The following is a 22,940-nucleotide window of genomic DNA, read 5'->3' as shown; positions in this document are numbered from 1 at the left end:
AACTGCTAAATATTCTCTTTATTCTTCATATTTACTCACAAGAAACTTCTGCAGATACAGATATCAAAGATCTGATATCAGCTGAAAAAATGTGTTAAGTTTTCAATTGTAAGTATGCAAAATAACAGGTGTATTGTAATTAGAAAAAATGTCCAATGTTCAGTTTTCATAATGCATTTAATAAAATATTTGGAAGTAATTAGTAATCGATAGGTTTTTAATATACTGCTTTCTTGGCAATTGTCAGCAACGATCTGTATCACTTACTAGGAAGAAGTAGGGCAACTAATTTTTAGTGCACATGAAAATTGCAAATTAGAACAGGGAGCATATCCAGAAGTTCTGTGTTGTTATGGTGAGTAAATAAATTTCCTTGTAGGCATGTTAAATGAAAACAATAGTGGAGTGGAGTTCACGTATCTTATTCCACATAGATGTTTTTATAGCCTGATTTTTTTTTAATTGTGCCTGAAATAATATTAGTTATCAAGAGCCTTTTAATTAATTAGAATAATTTAAATTAATCATGAACAGTTTCTTCTTTAAACCAGCTTTGCATGTCTGTTGCTTTAAATTTTCTGAGGTACGAGTTCTGGATGGACAAGCCATATTTCCAGATTTCCCCGATTTTCCCTCTGGTTTGTGTTATTTTGGCTGGTTTTGTCTGCCAGAGGGTACAGAAGAGGTTTAGATTTCAGAGGGATAGAGATGCTAAGAAGCAAGAATATCCAAAAGTGGATAAGGCTGTGTGCTACATCCCACAGTCTCCCTCAGCTCCCATATCAGCGCTACTGAAAGTATATGGGCCTGCTAAGATTTTGTATCAATGTGCTGTTCATGAAAATGAGAGATCAACAAAAACATGACATGGTGACCCCTCAAATCAACATCGTGTTTGAAGAGGTTTTATTGTGCCCTATGTGGCTTCTCTAAAAATGTAAATTAGCTGGAGATGTGTGAAAAGGCAGCAAAACAGAAAAACCTGCTGGGGAGGTGGTTGCGAGAGGCCATGAATAAAAGCGAGCTTTACCATTGCAATTACCTTGATTTCTTTTGGAAAAGCAGTACATGTGCAAAATAAATTAGTTCTCCAAAGAAACTTCTTACTCTTTGTCAACAAAAGCTGCCTTTGGATAATGCTCCACTTGAATTGTCAGTAGAGTTTGGAATTGAGAACGTAAGTCTGGTTTACTTGCAGAAACTTCTTTTTGTTTTAAATTTGTCCAATCCTTAACTTAAGTTCAGGTCACTCTTAAAACTCGAATCCGATCTTATTTATGAAGATTAATTAATACTGAAAAAACGTGCATGTAAAGAGCAATTTTTTTAATTTCTGTTGCACAAGAGAAATACAAGAGCTAAAGACCTAGAATTTCCTGCTGGCCTCCATGTTGTGACTGCCTTGATCTACCACTGGGGAGGGGGCATGTATTAACCAGTGCGAAATATAAACTGGGAAGGGACAGTCTACAACTCTGACTTTTGCAGTCTGAAATGCAAAATATTATTTAAAGTCTCATGCACAGCTCTCAGCAAACTTCTGTCCCTTTGCAATGTTCACAAGATGCTATTAGATAGTTATGCCTGCACAAAAAATTGCACACCATGTGGAAATTCACTGTGGTTGTGATGCGTGTCCACATGGGGATTCATTAGGCAATCAGAGTTAATTTCACATATAACTCCAGGTAGGGTTTAGCTTTAATGTTTGGAAATTCTAGTTACTCTGACCCCTGTGTCGTATCAGATACTTCGTCAAAAGTAGTCACATTTCCAGCCACAGACTACACGTAGCACACCAGAAACACTGTCTTGTGGTTGAATCTGACAAATACATTCAGTCACTTGGAAAAAAGCATTCGGGTGGGTGGAAAACTTTCTGGATGGCAAAGAATTATTTAGGTTAGTCAGCACTACAGAGCACTGCAGAGATGTTCAATGAGACCTAATAAGCTGCACAATGGCAGCCAAATTCAGCATTGACAAATATGAAAATACACATATTGGAAGGAACAGATTGAATTGCTCATGCACATTGCTGGGTTCTAAATTAACTGTAACAACTTGGGAAAAAGACCTGAGGGTCACTGCGGGCAGCTCAATTAAACATCTGATCAATGAGCAGTGGAGGTTAAAAAAGCAAACAAAATGTGAGAATGTAGAAAGAATGGGATGGAAAACAATGACAATATTATAATTGTGCAATTATACACATTGTTGGCACACTCTTCCCAAATACAATATTCATTTCTGGTCATGCCATCTTAAAATACATAGAGGAAATAGAAGAAGCCCAAAGTTAGGCAACAGAAGGGAACAGAGACAAGGAGGAACCTCCATATTAAGAGAGATTTAAAAGATGAGAAGTGGTTAGTTGGAAGAGGAAATTAATAAGTGGGGACATGATAGAGAGATATAAAATAATTAATGGTATGGAGAAGGTCAGTTGAATGCTCCTATTTACTCTTCCTCATAATGTAAAGAACAAAGTGACATCCATTAAATTGAAAAGAAACAAATTTAAAACTGATAAAAAGAAATACTTTTTTTACACAATGCATAATTAGCCTGTTGAACTCACTGCAACAAGCTATCATTATGCCCAAGAGCTTAGTAGGATTCAAAAAGGATTATACACTTATTTGGATAATGAGAGCGCCCAGGGATACCTTAGATAGGATAAAAATGGTTGGGGGTGGAGATGTATGAACCCTCATGCTTCAGGGCATAAACCAATCATTAGCTGTCTGGGATTAGGAAGAAACTTCCCCTATGAGTAAATTATTCAATAATTGTCCATTATGGGCTTTCTTGCAAATTCCACTGAAGCATCTGGTCCTGGCCACTCACTGTAGAGACAGAGTCCTGGACCGCTGATATGATCCAGTGTGGAATTTACATTTCCCAAATTGCCATGTGTGTTTGCCGTGAGGCTGGGAAAGCCATCTCTGCACCAAAAGGGATGGTTCCCTCTGTTCCGTGACCTCCCTGCTGCCTGGCAATTACCGTGCAGTTACTTATGTATTTATTTGTGACACAGAGAGGCCAGGATCAAGTTCCATCTCTGGGAGAGGACAGCTTTTCCATTTGAAATGCATCACGCCTGGCTTGCGCGGAGCTGTCTGACGCCAACATGTGAGAGCGTTTTATCCTTCAAAGTTCTGGAAAGCCTTTTGTGAGATTCACTGATAGTCAAAAGAGCATGTGATTCTACTGAAGTGTTATTATCTCTATTTTGTTTTTTATTTTGTTCCTTTTGATAGTTCACTTGACAGATTTTTTTCCTTTTTTCACTTGCTCCACAAGTGGGAAATACACCCTGAAACAATGTTTTAAAGAAGCAGTACTCCAGTCTCCTATTGCACTAGTCCTATAACAATCCAGGTTAGATTGTCCAAGGAAGGAACCTAAATTTACCCATCCCGGAAAATCAGTCAGATACTCAAAGTTACTTCCTGGGGGTGCTTTGTCTGTAGCGAAGTCAAGTAAACCTGCCAATTTTCCCTACTGTGTAATATATTAAAAATGACATGCCATTGAGATACTTTTGCATCTATTATCACTTTATGGTTTGTTCTCTGCCATTTACCCTGTTTTTAATTCATTCACTGCATCTTATGATCAAGTTTTACTATTACTATCTAGTTTTACTATTTTACTATTACCATCTAGGGGCTTTTTACTATCACTTTTTTTTCCTACAATTACTATCTACTATTTTACTATTACTATATAGTTTTACTATTACTGTTATTTACTATCGAGTTTTACTGTACCATTTTACTACATAAAATGCTGCAACAAAGAGAGTGTGAGATGAAGATGGAACCTCTGCATTAAACCATGTGTGTACATGATGTAGAACCAGTGTCATCGTTCTGGAATATCCCTTTCTCACATTTGGGACTTACCCACCGACCTCTGGAACTCTCATCTACACACATGTTTACCTATGGGTAGTGCTGATAAGATCCAGTAGGGTCAAATAAGCACTAAATACAATCTAAACTGCCTTGTTTAATATATGTAATTGTCAGGACTCATTGTAAGTTTTTATGGTACTGCAACCTGACAATATTGAAAACAAAAGGATAAAAATGCCTCAAAGACAAACTGTTTGTGGAGAAAGGAGTCAACAGTGGAGAGAGTAAAACAAGGTAGATTAATCTGAGGGAGTAAATTCTTAAAGTCAATAGAAAAACAACTTTAAAACATGTAATTGTTTCATTATGCTGCATAAAAATCATCCTTAAACCACACAATTATACAACTATGTTCCACACAAGAACCATGTAAATATATTTAAATCCAGTTTATGGAAAACAGATAGAAAGAGTACTTGTAATGGTCAAATAGCTTTTATGTTTTAAACCCAACATAATGGTTTAAAGTTTTGTAAGCTTGCTTAGAGTTTGGAAAATTTGGAATAAGGTTTTCATACAGCAAAAAATGTTTTCCTCATATGCAATGTATTAGTCTGCACTATTTGTATGTGTGTTTTAATGATACATTTACCTTAAATAATAATAGTAACCAATCTGATTTTGAAACTTCAGGAGCCCTTAGGAGATATAGCCAGTGTTTATCAATCTGCAAGTAGCAGATGCAATTTCAGATGGAATACAATGGAGAAAATGAATGATGAAGCTAAGTGCAAGGATCAGCACTTCCAGAAAGCCTCATGAATAATGACAACTAAGTTGGAAGCATAGCTTTAGAAAAGTATATCCAGGGAGACCAGCTGGACTGAGTTAACAAATACTTTACAAGAAACTTTCTAAGTCTCTGGGTTGAATTCAGCTGTAGTTAGCAGTGACCAAAAGGAGTTACTATCCAACAACTCTGTCTGTGGCCCAGATTAAGTGAGTTTTCTGGGTTTGATCCAATTCCTATCTCCCCAGTGTTCACACAGCAGGAATTACCACTGGAGTGGTCCGGGTTAGCATCCTTGCTGGAAGTCTCACACACGTATGGACTGACTGGGCACAGGGAATGAGCAGTGTTGGCAGCCCCATGTGGGCTCCTCTGGGTTGTGCTGGAGGCTCTGCAGAAGTGAGCAAACGGAGTTCCTGCCTATGCTCTACACTTAGAGATAAATGGAGGTCATCAGCCTCCAGGATGCCAATCAGTGCCTTTTCTCAGCCTAGATTTCCCATTTACAGATGGGATTCCTGGCTCCTAAAAGCCATGGACTGTTGGAGGGCTTCAGGTATTCATAGGAGCAAAGTACCAGAGAAATACAGGCAGTACGGAATGAGAAAACACTTAATATCTGTTTCCTTGAAAAAGGCTTTGTGACACTGTTGAACAGCCTTTGCTGCAATTGCTGAATTCAATACAGCCCGCATAGGGGTTTCTGCTGCGAAAGCCTCAGATCTCTGCCTGTTATGGGGCACAAATGATGCTGCATTGAAACTGTTTTTACAGCAAGGATGTAAAGTAAGTGAAGGTCACTTTAGTATAGTTTCAGAACAGTGTTTTTAAAACTTCATCCTTCAAATGAGTCCTCAGAGAAGTTCAGGCCCTTCTTTAATACACACTTGCACCAGTCCAAGCTACTGATTCTGTGGCATTGGCAAAGATTTTTCTTGGAAGATGTTCCACCCCCGATCACCACTTATGCAGGCCTGAGAGTTCTCCTGTGACAGCTGAGGATCAGGGCCATTGTGTGGTGCTGGGTTTTAGATTCTTCCCCAAAAAGTACAATTAAATGTATTAGAATAGATATAGAAAGAAAATCTCATATAAGGAACCTGAAAATGCACTGTATAAGATTCTATTAAAAAAGTAGTCCCATAAAGACTCATTGCTACAGCATATTTTCTTCATTATTTCTGCCTCATTGTATGTGAAACTATATTAGTATAATGAAGTGAGAAATAGTAGACTATTGGATATTATATTTCCTGCCTAGCAGTTTTAGAGAATTTAGCTCAAGGCAAGAGAAAATGCAGCCTTTCTGCCCTGAAGAATAAACAAAAACCTATTACAGAAATAAAAGTGGCATTAAGAAATCAGGTGGTCTCTCCACATGCATCAGCACATTTCTTACCATGGCTTTAGAGAGACCTGCTTAGGGTTGGGTTTGGTTTGGTTTGGTTTGGTTTGGTTTGGTTTGGTTTGGTTAGTTTAGACACACTCAGGTCTGTTACACACTTATGTGTATCTTTCTCTTCATAAAGAATGGGGACATTTGGGATGTGGAATAACCAAGCTGCCATTTATCAAACTTGAATGTCAGAGGAATGTTGCAAAGCTCCCTGCTTTAGGACTTCAGGTCTCCTAGATCCCAATTAAGAAAAAAATTATTTCTTTTCCTCTCTTTTAGCCCCCATTCTTTATTTTTCTTTTTCTCTATGTAAGATGTCTGATATTTCAAAAATTGCTGTTTCTTTGGTGTGCCATTAGTCAGTCTTCAAACACAGAGTTCTTCCTCCACATAAATAGTAAATCCATCACAGTTTCATTTGTCAGCTATTTCACTTGCTTAAGTACACAAAGAAATCTTATGCAATCAGGGAGAGGAAGACCCCAAAGCCACAGATACCAACATTTGCATTTAACAGTAGAAAAATACAGCTATCCAAAATACAGGAACCAAATCACCAAATTACTGATAATTGCATAATTCTAGAAAATTACATACAAAAAAACAATTAAAGTTACAAAATAGCAGAGGATCAATGCTGTTGGATGAATATTAGTGGACAAAAGTCCTGTTTCTAGGAAACATACTTTGCACTCTTTTACATAAGCTATTTTTAATGTATAGCACTGGTAGACTCTCTCTTCAGCAGACTTATTCACTTAATAGGTTTAGGTCAGAGAGTTTCAACAGCTAGTGTTCAGAGATTTCATAACTTAGGAAGCTTATTAATTTACCAAGTATTTGTTTAAAATGTCTCTTTTCCCTTTACCAGGCCTTAACAATAAAACAAAAATGTATTCTCAAAGCAGTGGATCTTCTACATTCCATTTCTACAGTGGAACTTTCTACATTATTAAAAAAAAGTAAAATGTCAAAAAAATTATACTCTTAAATTCTGATATTCTTAAATGTTAAATGCACTGACTTTCTGCTGAATCTTGGGCTTGGCCAAGTAAAGGCAGTGCACCTAGAAGAACACACAGACCTAAGCAGCCCTTTGGCTTGAAAGCTCACAGTTTATATAAATAAGTATATGAAACGAATTTATAGTATTCAGAAGCCAGCAAGGCAAGTAGCCCATGTCAGAGGTTGAAGTGAGGTGATTTTATTCCACTTCCATGGTTATGTCTTTGGACCACGATGTCCACCCGAGCTGCTTTGAGAACCTGGACTCCCTTGAAATTGCTTGCTGATCTCTGGAAGCTCATCGTCTTTCCGGCCCCCTTTTTGCCTTTCAAAGAGAGATCCAAGAGTTACTGAACCTGGATCTCCTCCACTCCACTCTCCTACTGCTGGATATTTGCCCCCCTTACTCCAGTTCAGACTGCTGCAGTAAGACAGAAGGCCAACAAGAGCTCCCTTTGCATGAAACTGCAATCACTGGCATAGCTTTGGGCAACTTAAAATATAAAAAAATGGCTGTTCCTGCAGATGGAAACCACAAAGAATAAGGAGTGCTCTTGTGACCTTGTTTTTCCCCTGCCATTTATTCTAGTGAAGCAACACCAAGATACCCTCATCCAAGGACTTCCCACTTATTGCTGCTTGAGGACATGTTTGGAGAAAAGGAAAATTACCCTAATGAAAGGCAGCTTCCAGCTCTGCACATCAAACTTCATTAACTGACATTTAAACATTTGCCTCTTTACTACAAACTGCCATTAATTTTCATCCTCTTACAGTTTGCTCTGTATTACAGCACAGTTAGCAGTTACTTCACTGCTTGGATCTGTCACTTGCAGTTTCTTGGTGAATTCACAACACATGTTGTACCAAAATTCCTTTGTTTTACCTTACAGCCCAAACTAAACCACTTTTAACAATATTTCCCAGTACAGATGCCAGTCTATTCTATTTCTCAATTGTGACCAAAGAATAGTACTTCAGCAGTTGCCTCCAAACTCCATGCTTTGCATATATCCCAGAAAGCAAACTTATCCTAGGAGTCAGATGATCAGTTTTGCAGGAAAAACTGTTTCAGCCTTCAGCTAAGGCTTCCTTTCTATCCAGAGCTCTGCTGTGAACTGAGTTTTCTTTCTGGTAACTTTTCAAATTGTTCTATATGACATTTCTGTATTTTCTCCTAACTCAATCATCCTATCTTTGTTGCAGGGATAAGAGCTGTAATATATTCTCATATTTGCCACAGAGCAAGCACAGATTCATCTTAAGATGTGACAACCAGCAGGTTTTCTTATCTATAGAGAGGGTCATCTGTTGTGGTTAAGAATATGGTGCAAATGATTATACCAGTATATTGCTAATGCTTAAATCTACATTTCTATGTAAAATTAATTTTCTCTTTTGTCTGTAGTTGCAACTTGGAACGCCTTCCTTATATGCACTATAAAATGTTAATAGTAAAATTTAGTGTGACTTTATGACTGTGGTGTCATTTTTCTCAGCTTGATCAGCTCTTTCAAATGGCATCATTATGATCAAAGTTGTTTACAGTAATAAAACAAGAATAGTTCCAATAAAATAGTAGGTGCCTTTACAGTTAAAGAGTAGCTGGCATTTAAGAACACAGCAGCTCCTCATTCTGTGGGTGCAGAATCATACAAGTTCACAATATAGTAGAGTTAATGCATATAATTACAAGATTGCCCCCCTCAGGATTTGAGGGCATTGAAAGAGACAACAGGAAATACATTATGAATCTGAAAGAGGGAAAAGTACCAAAATTACATATATATATTGACTGTGGAAGGAGAAACAACTGCATTGAAGCTTTGAAATCTCCAAAATTGTGGATTACTCTAATACAACATTATTGTTCACCAGTAATTTGTCACCAGTTATTGACTTCTGAGAATAAAGTGGTGACACTTAAAGGTGCATTTATAAATATTTCATCAATGTTACAAGATTAACAGAATACTTCAAAACTAAGTTATTGTAGGCATGTTTTAATATGTAGGAACACATATGAGTGATGTTTCAAAAGATGTTTCAGGAATGACGGTGTAACTACCAGCTGTAAACATTAATGCTCTGGGACATAGGAAGTAATTTATAAAGCATGGGTCTCTATAAAATCTTTAAAGAAACTTTGTAGTGGTAAGAACATAATCAGTGATGGTGCTTTACACCACTTCCCTCCTTGTCCAGAGTCAGCTTGGATATGGTGCAGCTCTGTAATCTGCTGGAAAAAGAGCTCAGGTGGGAGAAAAAGCTACAAGAGACCTCACAGGGGGGTTGAAAGCTGCTCAGGACAGTAATAGTGATATTTTCTTGGTTAACAGTGATAAGTGGTGAAGTTGGGATCAAGGTTAAACAAGTGAAACCTCACTTGGAGCGTTCATATCCTTGGCAGTAATTTATTAGCAAAGGTTTTACCTGGGACAGTAACAAGTAAATCCCAGAGTGATGGTTGCTCTCCTACAATTAAATCTAGTAGCAGTACTGATTCCATTTGAAGGCTGTACTTCAAGATTGCACTTCCCTGACAGAGAACTGAGGATGTGATTGATTTACATGACAGTGTTTTAACTGAGAACACCATCAAATAATTCAAAACCAGTTTGACATCTTGGAAGACAACCTTATATTAAGAAACGTCAAGATTGTAGAGCACTGAAAGAGAAGCCCATGATGTATTTTTTCAATGAATAACAGAAGTGGTAGGGATGCCTACCTATAAAACTCCTGAACAATGTGTTGCAGCACATTGTATCCTTGGAAAGGCCAATCAAGTAGCACATTATATGGTACTTGTGAAATGTTGCAAGTCTTGGAATGAGGAACAAAAATTTGAAACAGGCCTATAAATCTGAGTCACGCTGTTAGGGCTGAAGAATTTTCTTTTATCTGGATTACCCTGCTGCTCTTATTTGATGTTGAAAGGTGTTTATAACTGTTAAACTGGGAATGAAAAATATAAGCCAAGATAATGTGATGTCACATTCACCCAGGAAGAAGGCTCATTGAGGAAATCAAAGTTATATTTGACTCACGGGATAAGAGAAGGAGATCTATGCCTGGAGAGGAGCAGATTCACATGTTTTAACCGGAAGAACAGCCTTGCTAAAATGATTGCCTCATGTTTTCTGGTGGTAAACTACATCCTTATTACATAATTGATTTTTGAAAATGTACAGTGCTGCCTTCTCTTTTAATCTTACAGATGTTGAGTGACTTTCCCTGCCTTTTAAAGCACTTTTAATCACTAGAGACTCATGTCTACAGGGTACGTAACACTGTGGTTACAACACATGGTGCCAGACAAACAGAATTATTCCTGTGCAAAGAGAGAACAAGTTCAGTTCTGAGCCTTTAGATGCTCATTATCAGGTAGACTTAAACATATTATTGTCTATACACATGGCTGGCAGTTCCACCAAAATCAAGAGAGTTGCAATGCAGGGAGGTAAATATTTGCGTAAATCTTTGCAAGATCTGGGTCATAATAGCAAACTCACATTTAAGTATTGTTTTGAATAAAACAGCCTCATTTCATACAGAAGAGTTTTCTTCACAGAAAAAAACCCATCCAGTCTGGTGGACTTCCCAGGTGGGACCTGATGTAGTTACACAGAGCAGTGAGAAACACACAGCTCCAAGAGCCAGTTTTCCTTCTCCTTTGCCCTGCTGTATTCTCTCTCTTTTTTTCCTTCATCCCCCTTCCCCTTCTTCTGGCTTGTGCAAGGGTGGGACAAAGGAACTTAAACTGATTAATCCTTTTCAGACTGGAAGGCTTTGCAGTTCTATTACAGGACAAAATTATTATGAACAGCTGAAACTGGAAATACTCTTTGATAGGGGGAAAAGTATTTAAAAGTTTGCCTGCCATGCCTGGTAAGGCCAGAGCTGGACTATTTGAATAAGCCCTTTGAAGCTTGCAGTTGCCTGAGTTCATTGTCATCCACAGCTACAGTCCAAGATGACTGGAGCTGCTCCAGGCTTTGCAAACTTATTACAAGCATAGGTGAGTTGCTGTCATCCAATTGGAGTGTCCATTAAAACTTCAAAGGAGAAGCTTGATCTAGTTTTCCTTCTCATAATGTGTAATACTTATTACAGAGAGATTTATTAAGCTGCTCTCATTTTCTATGTTGAATCTAGTGTAGGGCCATGGAACATATTAAGGTTTTGACCAACAGTAAAGAGATGAAATTTTCATATTTGGCTACTCATGACCTTGGGACTACCTAAAATGGCAGCCACCTTTAATTCAATGCAATCGTGCCTAAGCACATCCGTACTTTTCCTCTATTGATGTTTCAAGAGACAAAAAACCCATAAAAAGATGAATGTTGAGTGGGTTTAGAAGGCATTTTAAAAGCCAGGCACTATGCTAGGCCAAAAATGAGAGACCCTACCATGTAAAATAGTCTTACACTCATCTGGTAATGCTATAAATTGAGGAGAAAAAAATACATAATTCAGTAAATTAAGTTTGAGTGCTCTGTCCTACCCTGAACTAAGTCTGTCTCAGCGCTGCACATTAAAGACCTGTAGTGTGTGCCTGAGAAATCAATGTTAAAACAGTGAGGTTTTGTACATCCTTTAATGCTGCATTGGTATCTGCTCTAACATTACCAACCAGCTCAGCACAGCAAATCATCTCAGTTTTCCTGATGGCACTGACCAGAACTGCAGAGCAGAGGAGAGAAGTGCTTATATTGCTTACACTGGTGTAATCTATAAAAAACCAACCAACCAAAACAGAACCAACTGGATTTCTTCCCTTCTTTGGTTCTTTATGGTACCTAACAAAAACTCAGTAACAAGGTTGTTTCTGCTTATAAAAACTAAAACATTTGCAAGGGTTGCAAACCCCATCAAGTTTATGGGATAACCAGTCTATTTGACTTGAGCTGCTCCATTCAGAGAAGTTCTTACTTATGGTCACAGAAGATTCTACTCTCACCTCCCATAGCATAGGATAATTCTTCTTTAAACTAAGGAGTTATTCTGGATTTACAATAATGTAATACTCTATGAGCAGAGTATGAGCATGAATTTGTGTCTTACTCCACTTTTTACATGCGGTTTTCAAAGTTTTGTTTTCACATGATTTGCTACATTGGGAGGGCCAGTGGTATGAATGTGGCAGGCCAACAGGGAAATACTCATCCTCCTGATATTTGGCAATAGCTGAGAATGTTGTCCCAGTGAGGAGGTCATTCTCCCAAAGCTTCCTGTAAAATCCATGTGGAAAGACAGGCTCCTCTGGAGAGTGTCAGAGAGCACCTGAATTAGGCTTCTGCTCTGAGCTGCTCAGTGAAGGGTCCTTTCACTCTGCTCATGTATAGGAAGAGTGCCTTCCCCCCCCATATACATCAGGTGCCTAAATTTGCATGGAGGGAATGACCTCCCTGGAAAATCTATTTTGTGGATGGATTTTTGTGCATAGACTACATGAGTAGTGGAAGAAAGCTTTTCATTTGGGGGGGTTAATTTGGACTGCAGTACAACTGTATTTAAATCTTTTTGCAAAGAACAACCTTTTGCCTACTGTCCTAAAGAATTTATTTGTTTTCATGAGTTTGTCTCAACCTTCAAGTTATTGTAACAGTTTTGTGTATTTAATATACAGTGTGTGTTAATATCACAGACAGTTTTATAACAGCATTATAACTTACACCATTCCCTCCAGCTTTTTATGGACATCTACGCTTCTGCATTAAACTACTGTAGCTTGTGGAATTTACAGTAGAAATCAAGAATGAAACCTGATGAAAAGCCTTTTAAATTGTGGTGTAGACATCCACTGCATCCACCTTGCAAAAGGACTAAAATGAAGAGAACTCTTATGTGATAATTTCTAGCAAGAGTACAGGATTACCATCCTGCTAGACAAACCATAAAGGAAAAATGATTGTGGTACAGTAGGAAGGCTAACTTCATCTTTTTATTTGAAGTCAAGTTTAATTATTTATGTTTTCTGAGGAAAATAAAAGCAGAATGGTAACTATGCATTCTTAGTTTAATGGAGGGCTCATTTTAGATTCTGCAGCATTAAAATATAACCAGTATATCCTATCTAGAAAAATAAAAGCAGAAAGGACCAAACAGGCAGAAAAACAGACAGACAAATACCCTACTTCTGCAAAAAATTGAGCTAAACAGTGAGGAATTGTATAATTACAGAGTGGTCTAATTACTTACTGTACTTTGAAGATGTATTAATTCTTAATTGAGAACTGCTATATAATTTTTAGTGTAAGCTATATGCAAGTGATTGAAGTTCTTATTATAGTACCAAGCAAAAAGAAAAGACACAAAAAAAGCTGGGATGTTCTTTTAATGTTAGAAATACTCTGAATTTCTACTGAAAAATATAATGGATGACACAATTTATACTTCACATTATCAGTAGATACTACCATAACCTCACCATGAGGCAGCACAGGTTGTCATATCCAGTTACTATTTTGTTAGGAAATAAATGACTTCTGGTTATCGTGGGCCGATGTGACATGACACTGTAAAATCATATTGCAGTCTATGGTGAGCAAGATGATAACATATGTCACCACTCCACTAAACCTGTGAAAATCCCTTGGAATTTCTATTTATTAAACCTCATGTTCACCACTCTGTACATTGTAGGGCTTCTTCCCTGGTTACAGTGCAGCACTGCTGACTCTTAATTGCTTCTGCGGATTCCATTTCAATAGCAATCAACCTTAAACAGAGCAGTGAAAACTCTCCTTAAAGAAATGCTATGAGAATTCTTCAGGAGGGCTGGCATGCTGCTGAATTACCTCAAGGACAGCTCTTTAGCCACCTGTGTTGCTGCTTGCAGGCTACGAATTCAGCTGTATTTAGCTCACAATTAAAGCACAGCTGACCCATACTAGAAGTCCATTACCTGCATTTAGACTCTATTTACCTAGCAGTTCTTCTCCTCTCTATCACTCTCGCTCTCAGTTTAGTCTTCTCTGTCTTACTACAGATGTTCTTAATCATGAATTCCTTAATCAGGAATTATCCTGAAGGAATACTTTGAGGAAAATTATGATTAAAGAATCTCAATGTACTAGATAAAAGCAATTCCTGCAGAACTGTCTTTGTAACACAAAGCAAAGAAGCAAACTGAAAAATTTATCTCCAGAGTTTAGGACCTTTGAGTTCATATAAATGTCCAATCTCTTTTTTTACTTTTGCCGAACTAACATCCCACAGCAACAAGCTCCACATTGTTTGAGGAGTATGTCTTCTGCCTTAAATTTCCCTGAGTGTTCTTATCATATGACAAGATCCTAACTCTCCTTATCAAAGTACTATTTCATGACTTTTTATCATATCTACCATGAAGCCCTTCTGTGAAGCTGGTGATGCCAATTGTTCCAGTCTTTCCTCCTTATCCTTTGTATTCTTGCCAGAGAGAACTGAGCTGCTTCTATTTCTGCAAACCTTGTGTTTGCAGCTGGTGACCATGATTGCACACAATATTTGAAATGCAGAGGACAACCAATCTAATGACATTAAAAATGAGTTTTTCATACTGTTCTTCCTTCCTGTACCAAAATTTTCTACTATAGCTGCATGCCAAGTGGAGGAGTTTATTGCATTCTTGACAATGCTCTCTAGGTCCTTTTCCTTTGATACAATTAATTTAGAACTTGCTAAGGTGTAAAAATAGATTTTAAAAACCCCAACCTTGTAAATTACCTTAATTTGTAATATCAACATGGAACTTAATCTGCCATCAAATTGATCATTCACCTAACTTGTTTATTTTCTTCTGAAGTTTCTTATTACCCTCTCCAGATTTGATTAACCTGAATAATTTTGTGTCACCTGCAAATTTTATCACCTCAATGCTCATCCCTTTTTCCAGTTCATTAAAAAATATATTAAACTATGCCACTCTTGACGCAGAATAGCACAGACTTGATGTCAAATTCTACTATGGTGAAAACTGAGAATTCATTCCTTCCTCCTTTTTATAGCTCCTACTTGGATTAATCCATGACAAAAATTAAGTGAAATCTTTTTTGATTGATACAGGAAGTTTGTTGGACATGAAATTTCTGGTTTTGTTTCCAGCTTTCTGACTGCTTAATTTCTTCAAATTTCCTGGGGGTTTGAAAGGTTAGACTTAAATGATCAGGCAGTTTACTTTTATCCATATTTTTATGGCATTTTCAATGAGTTCTAATAGATAAAGTGGTACAGGAATGTCTTGGTGCATATGGAAAATCAGAAAGACAATTTTTATTTACCAGACCAGGTTCATTTAAAAGTAGAGCTCTTTGAACACCCGAGAGCTCAATATGAAGAATGGAAATATTTTTACACGAAGGAGTCCTTGTCTCTACCTCCTTGCTGGATTATCTGCTGTGTATAAAATACTGTCAGAAAAATTCTTACGAAACGGCAGCACATGCCATTTTTTTGGTTCTAAATTCCTTGAAAATGTATATTGCATTATCCAATGGTTTCACAATATGTGCAGTGATTTTTTTTTTTTTTTTTTTTTTGGTGATCTGATGATTTAAAATCATCCATTCATATGAGGACAGGCTGAGAGAGCTGGGGCTGCAGCCAGGAGAGAAGGCTGATGGGAGAATCTCAATGTGCATCAATATCTCAGGAGAGGGAATGAAGAATTAAGGGGCCAGACTTCTCTTGGTAGTGCCACTGACAGCACATAAGACAATGGTCACAAATTAGAAAATGTAAAATAGAGTCTGAACACAAGAGAACTCTTTTACTGTGAGGATGGTGAAACACTAGAACAGGATGCCCAGAGAGGCTGTGGAGGCCCTTTGTGGAGATGAACTTGATAGGAACAGTCCTGGGCAACCAGGTCCTCCTGACTCTGCTGGAGCGAGGGGGTTGGACTAGATGATTCAAGAGGTCCCTTCCAACCATAACAATTCTGTCTGAATGCATACAGAATATTTAATTATCATTATTTGAAATTATTTAATGTTACCCATGACTAGTAATAGTCTAAACACAGGAATTAATTAACAAGTCAAACAGAATCCAAAACCAGACAAACCAAACAACAGATGGGAGTGGCTGCATCTTTGGTGAAGCTCTGAATTTCCAAATCACTGAACTAACTCCATTTGAAGACAATCTTTCAAAACCTCTGAGATGCTTTGGTACATTTACAAAATGTATACCAAGTGCCTCTTCTTCGTGCATAGATTTAGTCCAGTCATATATGTCCAGTGATAAATGTAAACTGTCAGAATTTCAAAACATCATGAACTGAATGCACTTCATGAAGAAGTGAGAGAAGTGATAAATCCACCCTTAACTGATTTGACCTGAAACAATTCAGTTCTTTGTGTCAGTGTAGTTAAATCCCCAAGACATGAATTTGTGGGTGAGAATGTGAGAAATGCTTTAATAGGAACTAATGCCTCATTATTTTTTCCAGTAAATTCGCAGAATGAAGTACTAATTAAATCATTAAACCCTTGTGCTCTTTTGTACAGACTACCTTTTTTCATAATACAAATGATGAAAATGTTTCAACAATGGGACTTGAAATACATTTTAAGGAATCTTTCTCCCATTGTTGCACGTTAGACATGTTTTGTGGTCTGTTAGTGTTTAGAGTATGAAGAAGAGACTTCTCACTTCTTCCAAAGCAACAGAAGGGACATCTTGAAACAGAACACAACAGAGAAAGGAAATGTTTATGACCAAGAGGAGCATGTGCTACCAGCACCAATTTTAAGAGGTGTCAGATATTTCTGGTGATGAAAATCTTCTTTGTCTAAGGTGAAATGGGCTACATTCTGTTTCTTTTATTCCAAAGATGAGATGGATTTGAAAAACCTACCTGGCTCCTTGATGCAAGGATTCGCCACATGAGATAATCTCCAGCACATTACTATTGGCAAGCAGATCTTTCACCCTTTTTTCTCCATGCATTACAGAAAATATTAAATCAGTTTGGTGTCCATAAAACTTTTGATCCTAGGAACAGCCTAGGGTACTATCATTATCTTCAGGAGAACCATTTGTAGATCTTCAGTAGGTAGCACTAATTTAATTTCTTTGCTAGAGAAAAAGTGGCTGATTTTCTAGATCAATATTTGATTGAATATGTTTGAAATGTCAGCAGATAAAGGCCCCTTTTTCTGGCCCAAAGAGTTTTTGAACCACAGAGGTATACTGTTCTAGCTCCCCTGGGATCTGACTGCAAGGAGGTCTCAAAGATCTGTTAGAAACCTTCCCGCTGTTCCTTGTGTTCTTCCAGCAAGACTTTCTAAAGGTTGAGATGAGAAGAAAGAAGATCAAGAACCAGAATGTCTTTATATCCATTTTTTAATCTTTCCTGGTGCTTCTCTTAACTAAAAATAATCGTTTATAACACCAGTTTACAAAAAAACTCCTGTAATAGGATCATGTGAAAGAAAGAAAAAAACAGTGAGGGCCAGGCCTTCAGATTTGCTTTAAGAAGATGCTCCAACAACTTTTGCAAGCCATTGACATTTGAAGGGCTTTTTCTCTTTCATGACACTAATTAAAGCAGAATATCAATGTATCATCATCTTGAAAGTGATCTATTAAAGAGATTTGCTCAAGGCTGGAAAACTAGGGCAATGGACACATGTTTTAGAACTTCAGAAGAAAAGTTGCCCAGTTATGTTAAATAACTAGAGAAAAGCATGAAAGTGAAAAGATATTCTTAAACAATGATAAGAGATGCTGTTAGAAAAGTGGCATGATGTGAGAGCCTGCATCCATATATTCCATAGAAATTCATGCCAAATACACGCACACACAGAACTCCCCCCCGAGCCCCACACAGAACAGGGCACGTGTTCGTGCTGTGCAAATGAGGAGGTTTCTTTAAATCTTCAGGGCCTAGAGGTCCATTTCTCAGAATGAGACAATGAAATATTGTCAATGGAAACTTTTCATACAACTGAGATAAGAAATGCATCTGAAGAGTAAACCATATTGTCTATCTTGACTACATGTATAGCTTGATGTTACATGATTTACAGCACATGTGCTTCTGCATAATAAAATCCATTCATCTGAACATTAAAACATGATTTTTCCCTCATAATATATTACTTAGAGCTTTGATTTTATCTTTAAAATAAGTATGTTTAACTTGCTAATTATGTACATGCACTTTGTTAACATACAAATTAGGAAAACTGTATTGAAGATAGTGAAAGCATGTGGTACCCAATCAGTCCTGATGATAGCAGTTCTTACTCATCTGCTGCAGAGTCTAATATCAGTTTTCTGCCAGCTTTATAAATATTGTATCATCTGCAGAGATTCAAAGTCTCTGCTTTAAAAATGGCTTTTCAATTACTCACTATTTGAACAACATTGCATTCTACTTTATTTCACTGTGAAGTAAAACATATCCCTCTAAGTCAAAACTGTGTAAGATACAGCAGTAGTTGGTTTGTCATTTCAGTGACCCTGGCAAAGACTTTCAGTCTTTTAATTTCTTTTAGAAGCCGCAAAAATGCACCAACATTTCCGTTAATCTCTTGGGAAAGAAAGAAAAAAAAATCACTCCCACTCTTGTATCTACCATAATTTAGAAAGGTCCCCTAGTAACTGCAGTGCCTTGTATGTAAATAAATTGTTGGTTGCTCATTACTTCATAAAAAAAAAAATTAGCAGCTTTGCCACCCACTATTTCTGCATCACACCTAAATGAATAAATTATATCAAAAACACCTCATCCAGTTGCTGTACCAGGTTCTGCTAACCGAAACCATAAGCCTCCAACAGCGAAGTCAGATACCCAATAGTCTCTGCACGGATCAAAGTAAGCCAAACAAAATCTATGTTTTGTACCTGCTCCCAATACATCTGGGAAGCACTGTTAATGAAAAATGAGGTTGATGTACCTATTGCACACTTTTGGATTATTGTTCACTACCATCAATCTGAAACCTAATGAAACAGAGACCACCTACAGTGAGGGATATTGTGTCCATCTGACAAACTGCATCCAATTTACGAACTGATGGGATGGCATAAGCTGCCACTGGTCATATGATTTTCAGCTTCTGATTGGTCATACATTAAGTATTAGTAATGGGGCAATGCCATTTCCACTATCATTCTCTGGCAAGAGTAAAAGTATTACATAGTGCACCATAATTCTGTGATAATGATAGCATGCAATGTGCTGGTTTCTTCCCACTGTGGACACAAAAATTGTAGGAGACTTGGCTTCTCCAAACTGTCTTTATGGAATTAACAAAGAAATATGCTTGCCATGACATATATTGAACCTTTTCAGTGCCTTTCTGGGTAACTTTATGGGCACATGTGTTATGTATGTCACAACCAAACTCTGCAGGAAGACATAAAATAGTGCACACATCACACAATGGGTATAAGCAATGGGCAACCCAGGCTCCAACCTGCACAGTGCACAGAGGTTTTTTCAAAGAAAAATGCTGACTCTCTAAATGGAAGATGCTTTAGTTTCTGCACCTGTTTTGCTCAGTATCTTGTTAGGCTGCTTCTACTTCTACTATATGTCATACTAATAGGGAGAAGCAAAACAGGGAGAAATTATGATGGATATTAGTTGATCCTCTTGTTATTGCTAGAAGTGATTATTGCTTTTTCCTGCTTGGGCTCCCTCAGTGTACTCCTAACAGAGTGCAGCTTATTAAAAAGCTCTGCTGTTTAAGTTTTACTGACATAATAACCAGCTCTCTCTTTATGGTTGTTCTGAAGTCGATTCACTAGCCACCTGTCAGTTTGTGAAACAAATGTTAGATTTTCCTAATGACTATTAAGATTTTCCATGGATTTTTCTCCCATCATATCTCCCTGAACTTGTCCAGCGCTGTGTTTGTGTTTGTGATTTATGCTTAGCAGGTGTTTGTTTGCTATGGGTTTCTAAATGTTGGCTTCCTACTGTAAGGAAAGAATGGGAAGGTGGGAATGGGTTTATAATATTCTGTATATTGTTCTACAACTACAAAATGGATTTCCAGCTGACACCCTATGTGCTGCCACGAATTAAGCCACAAAACCCTATCTGTATCAGCAATATACCAAGTAATGCAAGTGAATTCACAGTTAAGACTGAAGCTCCATTATTAACTCACTATATTGTGCCTGGATATTGCTGTACATATTGTTTGGTACATTCCAGGATCACTGCAATAGGTAATCAAAAGCAGGTGAACTTACAATACAACTCCAGTCTTCCCTATGAGATTCTGTGCCTCATTGTTTTAACCAGACCTCGTTTTGTTTTTTGCTGAATTTTGGAAACATGAATTGTATCTTCTGCTATTTCAGTTGTTCAACTTTAAAATTTTTGTCGAGGCTATACATGACCCAGTATAAAATATCCTTAGTGATCTCCTCTGCAACTGCGTTAAATATTTTTAAAATGTTTTAAATAACATTATTCACATAATTCTTTAGATCTACGATGCTAAAAAAAAAAATCATTGAAATTAGCTAGATTAGAGCAACCCAATTTTAAAATGCTTATTCCTTACTTGATACACTGTCCAAGATCTTATCAGAAACATTGCAGTGTTTGTTATAAATACTTTTTGCCCCTAATTCTCACAGCTGTTACTCACTTTAGAGAGGATAACTACTGCTGTGAAGTTGTGGACTGTTCAGTGTTATTACCAGCACTGAGATTTTCAATCCTGTAGCTGTACAAACACTGGAATCCTGTAGAAATCTTACCTTTTCTTGTGCTGCAGCTGTACAGATGGTGCAATCCTGGAGAAATCTTACCTTTCCTTAGTCCACAAAAGCTTCTGAGGCTGCTCCTGTCACCTGTGGGATCATTACCCAAAGCCTCCCAAGTCGCCAGAAAAAAAAAGTATAGCCTTGGCAGGGCTTTGGATTATTCTACATTTTAACACACCTTTCCCAGCTGGGTTCACACATGCACAGCTCCCCTTTTTCCCCAAAGACAGCTCCTACTCAGCATAGGAGTCATCATTTACTTCTGTCCTTCAGGGACTCCATTGCATTTTGGTCACCTTTTCCTCCCAAGTTAGGTCTTGTTTTTTTCCAGTGCTGCTGTCTGAGCATGATATGGAGTTTTCTTTTATTGTTACTTTCTCATCTTATCTCTCATGTTTACTCAAGTAGTCACTGGCATGATCTGTAGATTACTCTTATGGTTGCATAAAATTTTGACCTTTTCCTGGTGACTTACGATGGCATTGCTATACCATAAAGGTGAAGGAAGTTATTGCTCAGCTTTCTGAAAAAAATTGAACTAACTCAACAAAAGATACTGCAAAAAGCTGCAAGTACTTTAGTACTGTGGGCTGCTTTTGATTCACCTTAAAATCATGAATCTAAAGGTTTAAATCAGCATTTCACTTGAAATTAGAGCCTTCTATAAAGAATTAAATTCTTAACAACAAGCCAATACACTTCTTGGTGTTTGCAGGATTCTACCAAAAAATTTTCTTTTAAACCATAAAAACTTTTTATCTGTCCTTTGCATGAATTTAGTTACTGGTCTTTATTCCTCAGCTATTCAGTGCGTTCAGAAATTACAATGCATACAATTTTATTTATCATATAACTTTCCTTTGGATCATTGAGATATGCACTAGAGCCAAGATTGGCTGTCATTTACCAACAAAAGGTTGTTATTTTTGTTGTTAAGTGTCTGTGTGCTGTTTTGACAATAACTCTTCTGTTTCCTTGTCTCCTCTGCTTAAACTTCATAGCACTTACTAGATAATTTAGAAGTTCTTCTGAAGACTGCTGCTTATCAATATTTGTTAGCTCCATTTTGTAATTCTCATTTGAGGAAGGTGTCATTTGATTTATTTCTTTATTTGGATATTTACTACTCTATAATAAGAGTACCCAGACAGTGCTCTGGGCTCTACTGACAACCTTTTAAATACGCACATAAATAAATACAATTTCCAGTTGTCACAAGATCCATCAGAGCCCAACAACAAAATGTATATAACAAAAATAATTTGTCCCTACAAAGTGACTGATAGTTCTGGTGACCTCACTGGAACAGGAGCTGTACATCATTACCATAGAACCATAATGACTTCACCAATCCCTTCCACCTGTATTCTTATAGGATAGGGACTCAAAATGGGCTGAAGGTGATAAAACACGATTTTATAATGTGAGGGAACGCACCTTGTAACAGTTATAAGAGAGATGCTTCTAATATCTGTAAGGCAACCTGAGAGAAAAAAATCTGGCTGTAAGAGATCCTGATTACATCACTTTAATCATTAGTCTTAATCTTGTGCACCAATTCCTATGGGTTTTTCCATAATTTTATTGGTTTTTAAAAGGACACAGCCAAGCTTATAATAGGCCTAGTTAGCATTTAAAGAATACTGATGCAAACTATCTGCCAGACAGAATCACACATACATGTGTGGGGATGTAAAATCTGAGTTCTGGTATTGTACCAGTGGAATCCTTTTTATCTCACAAAGTCTGCAACAGTGCTCTGCAGCTCTTGAGAGAGGGACTTTTTTATATAGTATTTGAATCGCCTTCCTTTTAAAATGCTGCTAACTGTGAAATTAGTGTTGTCCCTCAAAGTGCATAAGAATAATTGTCAGTAATTGAACACAGTTTGGGGGCTAATTATATAGAAATTGATATTAAAAGAATACTACAGGATTGATTGAGTTTTGCAGTTCATATTTAGTTTTCAAATTACTAGAGTTGAAAGGCTGTGGTAAGAAACAATAAAAATCCATTCAAAGCTGCTAAAGCAAATTAAGGTTTACTAGTCCTCTGAAAGACAAGTGATCCAAGTGAGGTAATGTAGGGAGAACAGTAAAAGTGTTCTTGAAATTTGCCATAGATTTAAAATATCAGGTGTTTTAGGATGATGTTATGTTGA

At 37.3% G+C, this 22,940-nt stretch overlaps 1 long non-coding RNA gene across 13 annotated transcripts in view; it reads right to left on the bottom strand.

Annotated features, from left to right (window-relative positions):
• LOC104691503 overlaps positions 1–22,940 on the bottom strand; it is a 481,199-nt gene that overhangs the window by 444,647 nt on the left and 13,612 nt on the right. The window lies entirely within an intron of this gene.

This window comes from Corvus cornix, chromosome 3, assembly GCF_000738735.6.
Source record: "Corvus cornix cornix isolate S_Up_H32 chromosome 3, ASM73873v5, whole genome shotgun sequence".
Lineage (NCBI taxonomy): Eukaryota > Metazoa > Chordata > Aves > Passeriformes > Corvidae > Corvus > Corvus cornix.
This window is presented reverse-complemented; position numbering and strand designations above follow the sequence as displayed.